We start from the raw sequence: 18,472 nt of genomic DNA, 5'->3' as shown, positions 1-18,472 counted from the left end.
CCAAGCTCCTCTCCCATCTTTCCCATCTTTCAGTGAGCCCATCTGCAACATCCATTAGTAAGGAGTCCCATGGATCTGTTACATGGAGAATCACTTACTTTTGGCATTGCACCAGCAGTATCCCCTGGCACATCTTCAGAGTACATTTATCAAGATAGAGGTGACTTAATCTTCCACAGTGATCCAGAAATTCCTGAGTGAATGCTGTAAGAGATACAAAGTGATTGTGATGAGAGTACATAGTATGTCACAAACGTTCACCTTCATCTACATAAGTAACAGCACACAGCGGTAGCAACACTAGCAATCCCAATAACTTAATGGTTTTTCTGACTAAAACACCATTTTTTCTCAGTTTTGATATTTGAAAAATTCAGCAAGCTACAAGGCCTGAAGCATATTACCTTGTAATTGCACTGGAGCATCTCAGTTTGGTCTGTGGTTATCACAGCCAAAACTGGCTGTCAAAAAACTCAATTTCCCCTGCTCAATGAAATGCACTGCCCCATTTCTGAGGGCAATGATCTCAGCCAAGGGACAGCTAATTGCTACTATCTGCCACCTGAGATAAGACACATCTAAAGTAACCCAGTATGTAACAAAATGGGCAAAGAAAAACACCACAGTAAACATAAAGTCATCAAATCTTATAATACTCTATATCAACAAAATAACACAATTGATTCAGTGCCCTACCTTAGGCAACAGAATCTTAGACAAGTCAAACAGAGTGTGTGGCCATAACACAGCAAAAATGCTTGTCTTTTTACCCAAATTTCATAAATTTAGTTAAATGGTGAGCAAATGCAAATAGTTCTAGTAGTACTAGCACAGTCTGAAGAACAAGAAATTTCCAGTAAGCTACTTGCAAACAGTTGCAGCTGTTGGGCACTATGACCATATGAAGGAGCCAATTTATTCCAGCTATGACAATATTGTCTAAAGTAGTACCATTTTGCAGCCATTAGTCTGAGTTCCAGTAAACTTCTTCCTAATACAAAGGGTTTGGGACCATTTATTGAAAGTGAAACCACTTATAGTAATTGCATTTCTCCCATCAATAAATTCAGGGGATACTGCTAGAGTAATTACTTACAGTAATTGCATTTCTCCCATCAATATATTAAAATATATTTCCACATTTTATATTAACCAGTAATAACAGAATATGATGACCATTTATGGATGAGCCAACAAAGCAGATAAATAAATAAATAAATAAATAAATAAATCATGAAGAAACCCAGCCAAACTAAGTCTAGACTGATATGAAACCACATCTCAACAGTGATTCAAGTACATGTAGTCAGAGTCTGCTACTCAGCAGGATCTGTGAGTATCAGAGCACTTGATATCCACAGGCACAATGAGATTCGGATATCAGCAGAGCATGAGCTACAAATGGCAATGTCTCACTGATACCTTAAACAAAGTGTAATTCTTATCTCAATCTGTTCAAGCTAGTCCTGCAATGAGAACATGGCCTTGAATAAAACAGACCAAGGGGGTTTTTCTTTTTTTTCTTTTTTTAGCCTGGTATTGCACCTAGGACCACAAAATGATTACGACACTGCTCAAAGGTAGTGGATCAATGAAAAATATGAGTATAAGGATGACAGAGGATAATGCTAACTATCCATAAAGGAGATTCAAAAGTCAGTCATGGGGGTATGAAAATGAAATGACATCACTAAAAGAAATTGCTATTCACAAGAGTAGCTGGCCAATAAGTAATTTTTCAGTTGGGGATTAAGAATGGGGAGCCAGGGCAGGAGACAAGTAGACTGGAGGGTTGACTAGCTCTGCTGAACTCAGCACAGATATTGCTGCAGTCCTGGAAACTTTTTTCCATTCAAGAAGACATCATAGTGACCCATATCAAACTATTCCCAGAAGTCCCCATGCCATGGGCCTCAGATCAGCTTGTGTCTCATGGTTGATTTTCCAGCAATTTGATTAGAGCAACTATTTCATGGCTCTGTGTTACTCCATGCGTTACCATCAGGGTATTTCTATGTGTTTCTAGCTTGCTCTGTTGGCAACAACCTTTTCCTTCAAGGAATCACCACAAATGCGAGAGCACTCCTTGAAGCAGTTACAAACTACTTTTTCCTCTGTTTGTGTAGCAGCCTGAGCTGCTCTTAAATCCCATTGAGATAATTAAGCACTCAGCATGTCAGGACAGCGAGTCCGTGTGCAGCACAGGCTGCGCACACAGGACCGGAGCATGTGGAATTGGGCACATGCCAGGGCCTCCTGCTGATCCTGCAGCACAGAAGAGTCACCAAGCTTCAGTTCTATTTTGTATACAAAAAACATCCTCAACAAACAAACAAAAAACCCTCCAAAACCCCTAAAATACTGTAATCAAAACTAATAGATACTTCTGAGTATGTTGTTTTCCACTTTTTCCTCACAGCTTTCTCAGGCATTAAGAAAGATTGTGAAACTTCCTATGTTTTGCAGAGCTGTTTGAAAACCTCAAACAAAATGTACTGCACTAATAAAGAGGACAATTTATGCTTTTTAACCTGTACTACTGGAGCAAGCTGGAATAAGGCTGCTCCCAAGCATGAAGCTGTTCAGACGTTAATACAGGACGTATATTCCAAAAGCATCTCTCACACACTCTGAGTCCCATTCCCCTCATATCACTGCCAGTGCAGAATAATGCAGATGATCTGACAAGAATGGAAGTGTAAGTCAAGAAACATTTTCTCCTTGAAGAAGTCAAAGCACCAGCTATGTCTTCAAACATCCATAACCCTGATGATTTTACTCACTATAATTGGATGAAAAGAAAGCAATATTGACTTTGTGTTCACTAATAGAATCACTGCTCTTGACAAGTTGCAGATCCACCAGGAGCTGTACAGGAGACATCATCTGCAGCAACTTGGGGTTTGGTGGCTTGCTGTTCTTCTCTTTATTTACCCAGTGCCACTCATTAAACCTAAGATGCAAACAAATAAATTATTCCTATCACACCAATTATACACTCCATAATGAAGCCAGAGAGTGCAAAGCTGTAGAAAGCCCTTTCTTTGTAAAGACTCTGCAGCAGTTTTATTTCACAATTCCTTTCTCTTAGACATAATTTCTTTATGGGAGTTCTCCATTCTGTGTTAGTAATGACACACGGCTAGCTGCTTGCTAAGGCAGAAGTTATTTTAAGCTATATCACTCCAGAGTTTCTAGTCCCTTCCTGTTGAGAATATCTGTATCTATCCACATTTTTGCTTTTTTGGACCTAGTCTTGCAAAACTGATGCATCTCAATGAATCTGTTTTCTGTGATAGCTTCACTGACTTCTGTATTTTAACACAAGGAATGTAATCTTATCATGTAATCTTATTCATGTGCTCAAGATTTATAAAAAATTATCTGAGTACCTGGTGCCACAGTATTCTGTATTCCTACCTTATTGCTCATACAATAAGTAGGCATGAGGAGGGCATCCAGACATGAATGTTAAACACTTTTGTGCTTTGGGTTTTTTGTCTTTAGCACACTGTGGATACATTAAGGTGATCGGATTTGCTGCCTGGTATTTGGGAAATGGCATCTGTAGGATGGTGTGACTAACACCCTGTCAGGAGCTAGGTAACTGGGGGAGTGATAAGCAGAGTTTGGTTTACTCCACACACAGGTCATCTGCCTATATGAAGAGAGAAGAAAATATTTTGCATCCTCCAAATGATACTAAACTCTGCCTGTTTCACCCCCAGTGCAAACAGGAAGACCAATAAGAACTATTTGCTGTAAAAGTCATAATCACATCTCTAAGAATCAGTGCCCTCCAGCATCTCTTTGGGAAGTGGTTCTTTGTATAACCCCTCACTGTGGAGGTCAGACCACATCTAAAGAGCACCTCATAGCTATTAAAGACACCTGATTTGTGCCTTCTTTAAAACGCTGTTCTCCTACTCAAGGGGTATGAATTGAAGGCTTATTTAAGCTTGAGGTCCTTTCAAAATCTAGTTTTAAAGTAGAAACATTTTGGATAATTCAATTTCCACAGCTCCAACTTGATTTCACAACACAGTTATTCTTACTTGTTGGCCTCTAAATTGATTAGAGGAGTGTTTGGTGCTCTCAGTTTTTGGAATCCAATTTCACTTCTTCAGGAAAGTAAGTGTTTTACTTTACTAAGAGATACTTTGATTGTCTAGCTAAACAATGACTCTAATTTTCTCCATATTTTCTATCTTTCTTGACATCTCCATTAAATTTTATGGAATCATTCACTTAAAGACATATTGCTTCCATTTTGTCTTTCCACTTTCTACATTTGATTCTCACTTTAGGACAAACTGTGCCATCACAGCAGAATCAAAAGATCTGCAGCTAACAAAACAAAAAAACCCAGAGTTTGAACCTCAGCGATTCAATAAGCTTTACAAGGCTCAAGATAAAGGACATAGGAATTTAAATTTCTACTTTCAAGCAAAGCATTCAATCATTTTGTTCCTTTGCTTTGCTACTGATCCTAAATAACACTAAATCCTCACAGTTACAGTTTTCTGAAAAGCAAGGCAGAGGTTTTATTATTTCCTCCAGAAACAATTTGACTTTGCAAGACTGTGAGAAGACTGCTGGTCTACCCTGGGATTAGCATAACTTTGGGCAAAAAAACCTTGAATGACTGCTTAAAATCTTATAATTTGGGTTGTTTTCCTCAACCTCATATTCTTTGGCAATTGGGCTTGAAGGACTGATATAGGATTACTTATTTCTGAAATATTTAATTTTGGTTTAAAACAGAGGGCTAAAATGTACCATTTTAGATTCTCCATCCCATTTGAAAATAAAATCATAGAATCATAGAATCATAGAAAAGTTAGGTTTGGAAAGGACCTTAAAATACCTTAAAGGTATTTTGTTCTAAATACCCTGGCATGGATTTATTCAGATCCCCACGGTCACTCAGATCCCCATCCAACTTGGCCTTGAACACTTTGAGGGATGAGGAGTCCACAACAAATAAATAAAATTTATTTATTTATTTATTTATAAAACAAAATTAACTGTTGAAATTACTAACATTTTAAAGCTATTATATATGTATAAATCTATAAAAAATTAATTATCTTATTTTTAATGTACATTTTTTGCATTTGTTGGAAATCCTCAGCATCCTTGTCCTTTTTCCACTATTCTCATGGGATCATTGAATTGTTTGGGTTGGAAGCGACCCAAAGATAATCTAGGCCCAACCCCCTGCCATGGACAGGGATACCTTCCACTATCCCAGCTTACTCAGAGCCCCATCCAGCCTGGCCTTGAACACTTCCAGGGATGGAATATCCACAGCCCATCTGAGCAGCCTGTTCAAGTGCTTCACCACCCCCTGAGTAAAGAATTTATTCCTAACATCTTTTCTAAACCCACCGTCTTTCAGTTTAACATCACTGCCCCTCATCCTGTCACTGTCTGTCCACATAAAAAGTCCCTCTCCCTCCCTTTCATAAGACCCCTTTAGGTACTGGAAGGACAAGATAAGCTTGGCCTTTTCCAGGTTGAACAACCCCAGCTCTTTCCATCCCTCTGATCATCTTTGTGGCCCTCCTTTGGGCTCGCTCCAGAGTTATATACCATGACCAATGCTAAGCATTAGGGAAGAGTGTCTTCGATGCAGAAACCCGTATTACCAGTCCTGAATTAACTTGCAGAGCTTGCAGGGGATGGCATGTTATTCATGAATTGCCACACCCAAAATATTTCACAAATCTACTGTGGGCTTCCAACTCACATGGAGGTCCATTCTTTGTTCCTGAATGGCTTTGTTTGCTTTACTTCATTTGGAAGTATTTTACATGGTAGTGATACTGACCTTTTGGGCCATCACTGGTTCAGGCATTTGCTGAAAAGAACATGACTGCTGCCCAACAGATCCAACCTCCTCCTTTCATCCAGATAGAAAATGACACAAAGCAGTGGATTCGAGTGAAATCCAAGCTTGCAAATGAAAAACAGAGGTCAGTGGAGCTCTTCTCCACTCTGATCACCATGAGGTGGAACATTGCTAACTGAGGCACAAGAGAAAAGGTGACAATGGCACCCAGCACTGGCAGTGAGGTGGGGATGAAGCTGAGTCTGCTGGTTTTGGACCTCCTGAAGATTAATGCATTTAATCACTGCTCTAGCTTCCCTCAACAGCTGCTTATCTCAGGTTCATCTAGGGTACTAAAACAGCCCCTTGTGAGCTTAGTTTCTGTTGTAGTGTACAGCTACGCAAACGGAGCAAAAAGGCTTTGTAAATTTGAAATGGGAGTTTCTGTTTCCTAAACCTAAAGCTGGAGTTTCTATTCTGTATTTTTACATGTATTCATCCTTCCCTCTGAAGCTATTCTCATTGGATTTTACCTATAATGTATTCATACTGGGCATTGTTCTATTGGTTTCACCTTATCCCTTATTTTCCCCTATATAACCTGTAACTCAAGCCCAAACCATTGTCACTTGTATGTGCGGCGTTCGAGCAAATACAACCTACTTTGGACTGCACAACAAGTGTCCAATCTCTTGAGTCTCTTTATCCCGGTCTTGATCGCGCTCTCTAAATAGCTCTGTCTGTATCAAACGAACCCACAAAGGTGTTTGTTGCTTCTCTCCGGCTGCTCCCGGAAGCGCCTGGCCAGCGCCCCGGGAAAGAGGAGATGGGCGAAAAGAAGGAAGTCAGAGAGAAAAGAAGCAACAGTTTTATTTCCATCTTCTAGGAAGGATGTACAGATCTTGGAGTGAAGCCTCTCTCATGTTCTGAGTTTAAAAGGATATGATATTCATTTACAGTCCTTCCAGACATACAACTGGTAGTTTTGACTTATGTTTGTGGCATACAATGTTAATGTTAAAATGAAAAATGCTAGTTCAAACTGAAAAGTGAAAGCATGTTTTTTTAGTTTGTGGAAACAAAACAGGTTGGCATTTACAAACAAAAATAGTTCAATTCTGGAAAGGGCAAAGGGAAATGTTCTTGTTAGTTTTTGAATGGACTCTTTCTTTTTAATTATTCTTTTAATGGAACTTGAATCTTCCAGCTATAGCCAAAGGCATGCATAATTTCAACCTCAACAAATCAATTTTGTCTAGTTTCTATTTATTAAAAAAAAAAGTCTGAAAATGTGTGTACTTTTTCTAGCTACCTCTTAATCTACTAATATAATATCTCATCCTGTCTGACACAACAGCAGGTAAGAGCTGGGATATGAAATACCCCATGCTGCTGAACACTGCTTGGTCTCAGAAAATTGTTGTTACCTCGACAGCAGCTTTTGTCCAGCTCTTTCCAAGCTGCTCAGGGGAAGCTTAATTAAGGTTTACAGTAACTCTGTAAGGTAAGTGAATACTACTGTCATTTTGCAAAGAAGTCAGCCAAGCCAAAAACAACAACAAAAAAAAAAAAAAACGAAAACGCTGCTGAACTTAAAAAAAATACAACCATATGAAAGCCAGGAGCAGAATTGCAAGAATCAAAGTCATGAACTCCAAGTACTAGCACCAGAATAAGCTGACAGTTTATATGAAAATCCTCATGCTCATTAGTTGATCACCTGCAGAAATCCTTTTCTAGCAGCTTCTTTCTCTGACTATTCTAGTTTTCTCTTTGCCTGGTACATTCTGTAAAAAGCCTCTGGCTATAATGGACAGTCTGAGCTACCACTCAAAAATTTGAGAGTATTTTTTGCTAATTGCAAACATTACCAACTTCACATGTTCGTTCAGGTGATAAAATCACTTGATTGCTATTTACCAGAAAGCTGATAAGCAGACAGCCAAATGATGTTATTTCCAAACCGGGGGGTTTGCTGCCCTCTCCATCTGTCCATTGCAGCAGCAAAGTCATTCTGCCTCTTGAACACTCAGGGATATTGTCAGCCACCAGGCTATACTTATTGACAATTTCATCCTTTATCCTGGATGTTCTTTAGGGGAACATCTTTTATATTTGAAAAATGTCTAAGAGGTAGTGGAAGCTACGGCAAATACAAAAGAAATATTCCTCTAAAAAAAGTACAGTCGATATACAGATAGCATTTAGTGGGACACAGGTTCAAACCTACAATTGAGCTGACAAGAGTTGTGTGCTTGGCTATCTGGAATATCATGTTCTTAAGACAGCTGCTCTCTATGACTTTATACAAAATATATAAACACACAAAAGCACTGTCTAAGGGTTCATTAATGCTTTGATTAACTAACTTTTCCACAGCCAGCAAAATTTGAAGTGACTGTGGGTTTGCAGAAGAAACAAGGGGCACGCATAGTAAATGATATTTCCCTGGTATTCTCTTGATGAGAAAGACAAGTCTGAATCTATGACTGACAATGAAAGACTCAACTTTATTGGAGTAAGCTGGGCTCAGAATCCAGGTCCCATATCATGTTGCTAAGGCATAGAATGTTTTATATCTGCCTTCAGATATCATATCTGTCATTCATTGCAGAGGATTCTTAGAGGGCTTTATTGACATTAACAAACAAAACCTACACAATCTAAGTGTGGTGTCATCACTGGCAGAAAACAGTTCTGGGCTTTGGCTGGCTGTGAATATCATTAATTGGTTCTTTAGTTGCTTTATTCTCTTAAAAAGAGACAGAAGTGGGAAGTTCAGAGAACTGAAAATTAACAGTGATGGCTCTAAGAGCCAATAGAATTCTATATACCCATTAGGAAAGCAAGCTGTGAAACCAGCTTTTTGAGATAGGAATCAAAAAATGTATTTCTCTTAAATTTTGGCAGATCAATGACAGTGAGAAAAAGTAGGCTTACAATAAAACTCAAGGCATCCTCCAGTCCAATCTCTTGATATGATGCAGGATCAAGAATTACAGCACCAGATCTGAAAGGGATATCCACATACAGATGTTCAGGGCTTACCACTCTTACAGGTATATTTTGCTCACTGACATCATTCAGATGCCACTCACATGCCACCAGTATGTTTACATTTTCATTCCTCTCAGGAAGGTCACCTGTAATTACCAAGGAACAAACTAAATGCACACAGCTGAGGAGACTCACTTAGGAGACCAACCCAGGATATAAAAACACATAAAGAATAAACTACCCCAGTATAAATGAATGTCAAAACCCTAAAAATAGTTATTGCAAAAGTAATTAGGTGAAACAAACAAGGCTCGAAAGAAAACAGCCTTAAATGAGCTGTAGCTGGAATTGCTGAAACGTGCCAGGACTTGTGTGAATAAAGATCGCAATAATAGGACAGAGCCTTTGTACTTAGCTAATAAATCAAAGGGAAACACAATTCCCAGACACATGCATTAACCACTGTATCTGTGGAAGAAATAATGCCACATATGAAATGTGCCACTGAATACATTAAGCAGTAGAAAGACAATTCTGTAGACAAAGGGATGTCAGATATTCAGTCGTCTCCTGATCATAGATATTGACTTTGGCTAAGTACACATCACAAAATGGAAAGGAGTAAATAAAACAAGACGTCTCTTGGAAACCAAAATTACTACATTATCCTTCAGAGATTATCAAGGAATAGGACATGCTGAGTTATTGTGTTGGGTTGCAATGTCAGTATCTGATCTATAGTCATAGACAGCTGAGTAATGATCGTGTCTCACATAAGGGTGAGAGAGGTGATTGAAGGTGGTGAGAGACTGGAATAGGTTGCCCACAAGGTTGTGGAATGCCCCACACTGGCACCATCTACAGGTCATAGAATCATCAAGGTTGAAAGAGATCTTTAAGATCATCCAGTCCAACCATGAATCCAGCACTACCACTGTAACTCATTAAAAACATATCATCCAGGGCCAGATCCAGGGGCCTCTTAAGCAGCTCTAGGGCTGGTGACACCACCACCTTCCTGGGAAACTTTTTCCAATGCCTGACCATTCTAATAGTGAAAAAGATTTTTCTTAATATCTGATCTGAATCTCCCCTGTCTCAGCCTAAGACCATTTCCTCTAGTCCTCTCACTGCAGGTACAATAGAAGACTGGCTTCCACATTACTACATCTCCTTTTCAGAGAGTTGTAGAGAGCAATGAGGTTCCCCCGAGCCTCCCCTTCTCATGACAACAAACCCAACTCCCTCAGCTCTTCCTCACAGGACATGTTTTTGAGACCTTTCACAAGTCTTGTTGTCTTTCATTGGATATGCTTCAGTATCTCCCACATCCTTTTTAAAGTGAAGGACCCAGAAGTGGACACAGTGCTCATCCAACCTCCATGGATGAGTAAGCAGCTCCTGACTAAACTGAAACAAAAAAGGTACAGAAGGTAAAAGCTGAGTCAGGTACCCTGACAGGAATGTCAAGTGGACACAGCATTTGAGGTGTGGCCTCACAGATGCAGAGTACAGGGGACAATCACTGCCCTGATCCTGGCCACGCTATTCTTGATACAGACCAGGATGCCATCGGCCTTCTTAGCCACCTGGGTACATTGCTGGGTCATGTTCAGCCACTGTAAACCAACTCCCCCAGGTCCTTTCTGCTGGACAATTTTCCAGCCACTCCACCCCAAGCCCATAGCGCTACATGGCTACATTGCAGCCAAAGTGCGGGACCTCTCCATAGGCATCATCATCCCTTGCTAAGACTGTTATGTGCCATAAAAACAATAATTCATCCTGTCTGGTGGCCTGATGAAATAACAGTAAGTCTCTGTTTTTGCTAGATCTCCAATAAAAACAGTTCAGATAATTTCACTACTGAACACTACCTCCTCTTCTGAGTCCAAGGTCTCGCACAATTTTTCAATGAGGAATAAAACCCCATGAAGATTTTTTTATAAATACTTCCAAGTTGTATTCATCATGTTAAATATGCTAATTAAAAAGAAAAGTGGGGACACAACAATGTAACAAAAGCTGTATTAAAATAAATGACTCATATATATATTTTTAAATGTCTCTAGAATTATTGACTCTGCTTTTCTTCAAAGCTTAACCTTCATAGTCAGTCTTTATCTCTGTTTCCTTTCTTCCTGTCCTCCCTTCTTGTCGCTCTGGTTATCAAGAGTTTTCTAAAGCCTTCTGAGTTTACATTCTTGTAGAGAACTTTCTCACACAACTTTCTGTAAATAACCTATTGTTTTGCATTCTTTCATAGAGGCGGAGAAATTTGATGTACTGGTAGTTTGTCCAGTGTCGTTGGAGATGTGGCACGTTCACCCTCCAATCCACTGGCATCTTTTGAGAACTATAAAAGATTGGAGTCAGAAAAAATAAATTAGTCTCTTCATCGTGACCAAGGCTGTGGTGCGTCGTTTTTGCTTGTGTCATTTGGTGACACCTTCTGACATACTTTTTCTATTCCGAATCTTCAGCATGAGAATAAGAAATGTGTCTATCATTTCATCAGTCTACAGAGGCAAAAAAGCAAAATAACAGCAGCATTTCTAAGAAAATAAATAGCCCACCAACAGTATAGTCCAATTAATTTGCTTAGTTACCTTCAACCATCTCAAGAGGTATAGGAATATTTCCATTCTCTTTCTTGCCTGGCCTCATGCCTGTCTCACCTTCCCTTTGATTTTTTGAATTTTTTTTACCTTTCCTCACATACATTGCAGCCTGGCTTTTTGTTTGACTTCTGCAGGAGATTCTACATCAGGCATAATCTCTCTGCCAAAGACAAGTGGAACTGGAAAAGATGGCAGCCGTAATGATAAAAGATTTTTAGTACAAAACCCTTCTGAACATTTTTTCCCAGGTTTCCAAGTTTGGCAAGGCTGAAAAAAAAAAAATTGGCTCAGATACTTGTTACAGAATCCTCTAACCTGACAGTTGTTTTGGAATTCCATCCAAATCCATCCAAATTCCATCCATATGAAATTCTTACTAAGGCCAAATAAATATATTTATGTGAAGAAAAAGATGTAGCTAACAGATACAGGCAATAAAATTTAACTGAAATTTTTATAAGATGACAAGTGTTTCCAGAGAAATAGAAATATTTCTCAATCCATATTTGATGGAAACTACTGGGCTGTTTCACCTGAACCATACAATCTAACACCTGCAATTTTACTTTGCCAAATTTATCTTTGTAATTATAATGATATGTAAAACAAAAATATTTCCCCAATATAATGGACAAATCAACATTTTTGAATATGAAAATGTATTTTCGATTTACTATAATAAAATACATTACAGATAAGATTTTACATTTAAAAACAGTGTTAATAGCAAAAATCTAACTCTGTGCTGGTTCTCTCAGGAAAGACCTTGGCCTATTCAGGGTCCTGCTGGGAGGAATATCATGGAGACTGTCCTAGAGAGAAGAGAGGTCCAGAATGATCTCTCTGTCCTAGAGAGAAGAGAGCTGAATGATCTTCAAGGATCAGCTCCTCCAAGCTTAAGAATGGTCCATCCTGACGAGCAGCAAATGGAGCAGAGGTGGTTGGAAACCTCCATGGATGAGCAAGCAGCTCCTGACTAAACTGAAACATAAAAGGAAAAGGTACAGATGTTCAAGCTGAGTCAGATGCCCTGACAGGAATGTCAAGGCTTTCCCAGAGCATGCAGGGATGTATAAGATTAGGAAAGCCAAAGCACAGCTAGAATTTAATCTGATGAGGGACACGAAGGACAACAATAAGAGCTTCTAAAGGGATATCAGCTATGTCTGTGAGCATGGGAAAGCTAACGTATCTTCCCTTTGCGGGGATAGATTAGTGTCAAGAGAAATAGAAATACACAACGTTCTCAATGATAAAATGGAAAGGGACAACTCGAATGTTATCAAAATTGAAGCTTCAGTAACATCCTCCAAATATTTCTGAAAAAAGTATTTTATAATTTGCTTTTAATCTGAATTTTAGAGTAGAAATATTTAATACCTGAAAGAGAAGACAGAATTTCAAAATGTAATAATTCCCAAGAAAGAAATTTCCAGGGTTTGAACTCTAATTTTTTACTTTGACTACAGTCTGAACTTTCTATGTGGATCACAGTCAAATCCACAGTTTTGTGGATTACACTTTAATTCTTGCAGCCAGGAATTATTCTAAAACACAGGTTAAAATATGTTGGTAATTTCTCATAATCTTTCACAAAAAGTTTCATTCCTACCCCTTGATTTGGAATAAAACTTTTAAATTCCCAGTTTTTAATTACTACAGAATTTTTGTCACCCCCAATAAAATTCATCTGGCTCTGGGTAAGTAACACAGCTTTGAAAAAGTTAAATTTTATCATTTTCTAATTGTTGAAATGACTGATTTAGCAGCCTGTCATTTTGGAAAGTCTTTGTCTTTTTTTCCCCCTGCAATTTAGTTATTGTAAAAACTGCGTAAATGCAACCAGAAATTGCAACATTTTAGAAAAATGTTCTAAATTACCATAAAATTAAGGCCTCAATAGTGATACTAACTCAAAGAGTATAATGAATTAAAGTTCAGGTGTTGATCTTCCTGGCTACAACGTAAACAAACTTGTACAGTTACACAAGTGGCTTCTGAGCAGTTCCATGTGCAGATGTGTTTACAGGTGCACACATGAAGAATGTCACCTTACAATAATGTGACATCCCTTCCTCCCTCTCTTCCTTGAAGTTGGTTTCATTTGTGGAAGAGGTTTAAAGCTTATTGCTTCAAGTCTGGTGCCTTAAGTAATCACAGCCTTTTTTCAGATGCATACACTCCCAAATGTGCATTTAGTCTCAGGTGCACTAACACCCTCATCATTCCCATCTCATGAAGAGTAGGAAATAATTTACTGAATGAAAGAGGTTCTCCACAATTGAAAGGAAGATAAAAAGACAAAGGAAGATACAAAGACAAAATCAGAAATCCTGTTCACCTATTAGAGACCAAAATAGGAAACAAACAGCAATCAATTGCAAAATAACCACTTAGCAACAAAACATTTTTCATCTGTAGCACTGAATGGGTTTTACAAGCAAAGCCAGTATCTTTATGCCCATTTAAAAAACCAGAAAGGCATGCAGAGGTGAAATGGAGAAGGCCACAGCTGACATGACAAACAGGAAAGAAAACTCAAATCGCTAGGTAATGCTGTCTTTTTAAAGAGGAAATTTAATAGTGTCAGCTGGGCGTCGTCACCATCAACAGCAGACAGCTCCCAGACACAATGTGATGTAAGGGACACACCTTGGGAAGACCAGCTTGCCATCTGGGGTTAGACAGGGATTAGAAAACACAGACCATGTAAGTAACAATAATTTCCAGGAGCATCTTTTTGTATTTTTCACAAACTCAGTAATAGCTGTCAGTTTGACAGTGCTTTGGGAGTGCAGTGGAGCAGGTCAGGTTGATGTCTGCTGAGGGCACAACCGGCCGGCAGAATTTCAGCATAAAACCAGTGAACCTGGTTGAGTAAACAGCTTCTCTCAGTCAAGGATGAGATAAGAATTTTCTTATCTCTGAAGAAAGTTTAGTAAATATAAATTACATTTTTGTGTTAGCTTTTTCCATGCAATAAACTGCAAATTAGCCCAAGAATGATAATATTTATATGCTTATATACAGGCACAGTAGCATCTGCACACAATTTTTAAATATGACACTAAGATTTGTCACTTTAGCTTGGTTCTTAATGGCTCTTTATAGGATTAATCATAGAAGTTGTGGTGTTTCATTTCTATTGACAATGTGCTTGAAAGATTGTAAGAAACCATCCCCATCTTAAAAGGACAGAAATCTGAAACCTATTAAAAGTTCCCCACTGGAAGAGATTTTTTTTGTCCTTTTTTGCCCCTCATCCTCCTCCACTATTTTTAGATGCTCCTGTCCTAGTCCTCATCCAAAGAGCAGGAGAACTGTTTTCATCGGCAAAACCTGAAGTTCTAGCTTCTAACCAGAACTAGAGTTATTTCACTTAAAATTGTGCTGGCTTTATTCATCAAGGGATTGCTTTCTCAGTCAGCTTTTGGACAAGCATCTCAACCATACATTCACTTCAAAAATCCCCAGTGCTACAGCTTGGCAGACTGATAAGCCCCCAGTCTATTACTGCAGGTATCTATCTCTGAGAGCCGTCTTGCTCCTAAGTATGACCTCATCTTCCACTGGATAAAAGCAAAAGAAACCCTTTGTAATTTGTCCTTTGTTCCCTAAGATTATGGATTTCTTTCATTAGAGTTTCTGTGTCCCACCTGCAATTAAATCATCTTGATTTTCAAAGCCACATACCAGGGATGAAATTTCTAACAGCCTTTATAAATTGAAACCAGTCAGTGATTGGCATACCTTTATCTGACCAACCACCATGCATGTCAATTTTTCTTTTAAATCAAGCAGTGATGAAGAGGATGACTCTTAGAAATAAGTAGGACAAAGAATCACAGGCTCTGTCCATGACTCACTGTGGGAGTTCAATTATTTTTTTTATGAGCTATGTTAGATTACAGGCACTGAGATTTCTAGAAGCATCAGTATGCTAACGCTTGTGTCTAGAAATTATTATTAATTTCACCTAGCTGCCTAATTAGATAGTCACTGCTCACAGAAATATCAAAGTCTCAAAGTTTCATTTTCAGTGGTGCTTTTTATTTACAATGCCCTGGGAAGGTAGCAAACCTTTGGCAACATAACTATTTCTTACAGAGGGGTAGAAGTTGGCAGACTAAGGGAGTCATCCAAGGCCACAAAACAAAATCTATTGCCAAGTCAGAGTTGAACCCAGATGACCTGGATATTATTAGTGTCTTCTGTGGACTGATCAAGTAATTGATGTTTTTCCATTTAATCTGGTTACCTATACAGCACATGTGGTACACTAAGTACTTGAGTTTTCAGTGGAACATGTTTTCTACATATGTGAGTTAGGCAGGGTTTAAGACTAGAAAACAGCTCCAAGATAATTATTTAAAAACAAACAAACAAAAACTGTAATATATTCCACATTTTCATTTTGCAGGTTTGAAAGCAAATTTGAGTAGTTCTGATGATGACCACATAAAGGACAGTTTGCGTTGCCAAATGAGTTTTGACAGAGTTGCAATTGTGAGACAGCCAACAGAGAGAAGGTAGAATCTGATTTAATTTCCATTTAAATAAATACCTAGTGACCAAATGTAAAAAAAAAGAGAACTAGAAAAAAAAAGTTATTTATAATATAAAGTATTACAGAAAGCCATGGCCCTCCCAAAACCTGCATATGTAGTAGTCCAGGATAAGTTCCTTTCCAGGAAACAAGTGTTCATTTGACAGACCATCAATACCCAGCTTTAATAGATTTAATTTATAGTCTGGCCTCATGAAGGAGGGTCCAGAAAGACTAAGAACACATTATGACTAAAAACATCAATGCATGCCTGTAAAGAATCTGGGACTGAGGCACTATGAGATCAGAATAATCCCATACAGAGGAGATGCCAAAAAGAGGGAGAAAAAATATCTAGAGGACTGTCAAAGAGCAAAAGAAAAAAATATGAGAGAATTCAGCAGATGTGATTGGAGGTTAGGAAGAATAAATGGAGACTGACACACTTCTACGAAACACTCAGAATTCACAGTGAAAACGACATCATATAAATAAAGACAAATTTTTGAATAAGCAACAAATTGTGGAAACAGAGGTGGAATAAATATATTAAACCTGTATGTTAGGCCCCATCCTGAATCAGTAACTCTGTTAAATTCTTGATTCTGTTAAGAAGAACTTGCAGCTTGACTTTATCCCAAACTGGATATGCAGCCATTTACTTCTCATGACGATAACAGTGCTGACATTCTTGCCACCTTAAATAAATTGTTGTTCACTTTGTTAAAAGTCTGCACTGATCTCTTCAGAGAAAGAGCATAAGAAAACAAGCATCCATAGAACAGAAAAGTCAATAAAAATCACTCCTCAACTCTGTTTGGAGACAAGAAAACTGTTTTTCACGTTCTTGTGAGAACATTTAACTTTTTATTCTTTCAGACATTTTCATCATAGCAAAACATTTTTGGCTTTCATAAAATCCCCAGGGTCTCAGTCTCTCAGGTGAGTGAAACGCAGCCACATCCTGCAGCAAGGATAACAGTACAGCTCTCTCCTCTCCTACAGCTCCAGAACAGTTAACTACCACCACTAGTTTCATTCCAGAGCTGATGAATGAAGTTCTAAATGGCTCTTTCTCTTCTGGGTTGGGGCAGGAGGATGGAGAAGGAAATTCCACTAAATGCTCCTTCCTAATAATTTCTGTTTGCCAGAAAGCTCTTGGATCCCCACTGATTGAAACTTTTGCACAGATTTTCAAAGCCTGGAGGAGAAAAAAGAATAAAAGGCCTTAATTACTAGCTTTGCAAAATGTCAGGGGTCTTTAGTTTTAATTGATTTGCATAATTTAGGCTTAATTTTGTATTTCAAAATGCTTTCCAGAATTATTTGTTATATATTTAAGTAGGAATTGTGAGGAAGGCTATGAATAAGAGAGGTTTAAAGCTGTGAAGCTAGTGAGGGAGAAGCCTGACTACTGTGCAAACACTGGCCAGCAGCACAAGTTAATGTACACAGTGATCCTGATAATTTTCATATCAAGGTGCAATCTGATATTTAATCTTTTACTGAAGGCAGTTTGTTCTACTTAACTATCAGAAGCTCAGAGCTGAGGTGAAGTTATCCATAGTGATTTGAATGGGAAGTTCTCTCCCTGTAGCAAACAGCTATCAGAGTTTGGGTTTCAGTTTGCATTAGCTGTACTTTCCTCATCTTTCTCCAGCTTTGGCATTTTGTTATAAAGTGCCATCTTCCAGTCCTGGACACTTGATTTCAATAAGGACTGGGATGTTTATGTGCTTCTTCAAGCAAGATCCCAGTGCTCAGAATATGGGATACTGCATGTGCAAACCTTATATCCACTTCCCACTGGTCACCCCACAGTTCAGCTGGGAGATACAGAGAGATTTTCCAACCACTGTCACAGACTTGCAATTAACAGAACCTTTCTTATTGTTCCTAGGTTTTTTACTTTCTTCTCCCAAAAGTAAAATGTACCCCCAGCACATGTGGATTACTAACTGTCCAATCTCAATGACATTTTTTTATCAAGTGGCTTTAACATTAACTAGAGAAGCTATTATATATTGACTTCAGTCAAGCAGCAGTGACTTTAATTAACCTTCATCCCATGTTAAACTATGTTAGGAGTTCAGGGAGAAGAAATTCAGCTCATTCTCACCTTATTCTTGTATCACACATTTATGACAGTAGCAAACAGGGTGTGTGGTGAAGAGCAAGTCCTCTGATGAGCAGATACGTTCCCTGCTTAAGACAAAGTGAACTGGATCTTTTTGAAAAACACTATCATTGGATGTAATTGTAGAAATACATGTTTATTCTACTTCCTATCAAATCACGGAGACTGTGTGTCTTAGGTCAGTGGAACAAAGATAAATAAGAGTTCCTTATTTCTGGGATGGATAGTGACAAAGCAACCTGAGGTTTCTTCAGGTGCACAGGCATACCTAGTGTACATTTCTCTCAAAGAAGTTAAACCAGGTTTTTTTGTTTTGTTTTGTTTTGTTTTTAATCACT

The sequence above is a fragment of the Vidua macroura genome, chromosome 3 (genome assembly GCF_024509145.1).
Source record: "Vidua macroura isolate BioBank_ID:100142 chromosome 3, ASM2450914v1, whole genome shotgun sequence".
Classification (NCBI taxonomy): domain Eukaryota; kingdom Metazoa; phylum Chordata; class Aves; order Passeriformes; family Viduidae; genus Vidua; species Vidua macroura.
This window is presented reverse-complemented; position numbering follows the sequence as displayed.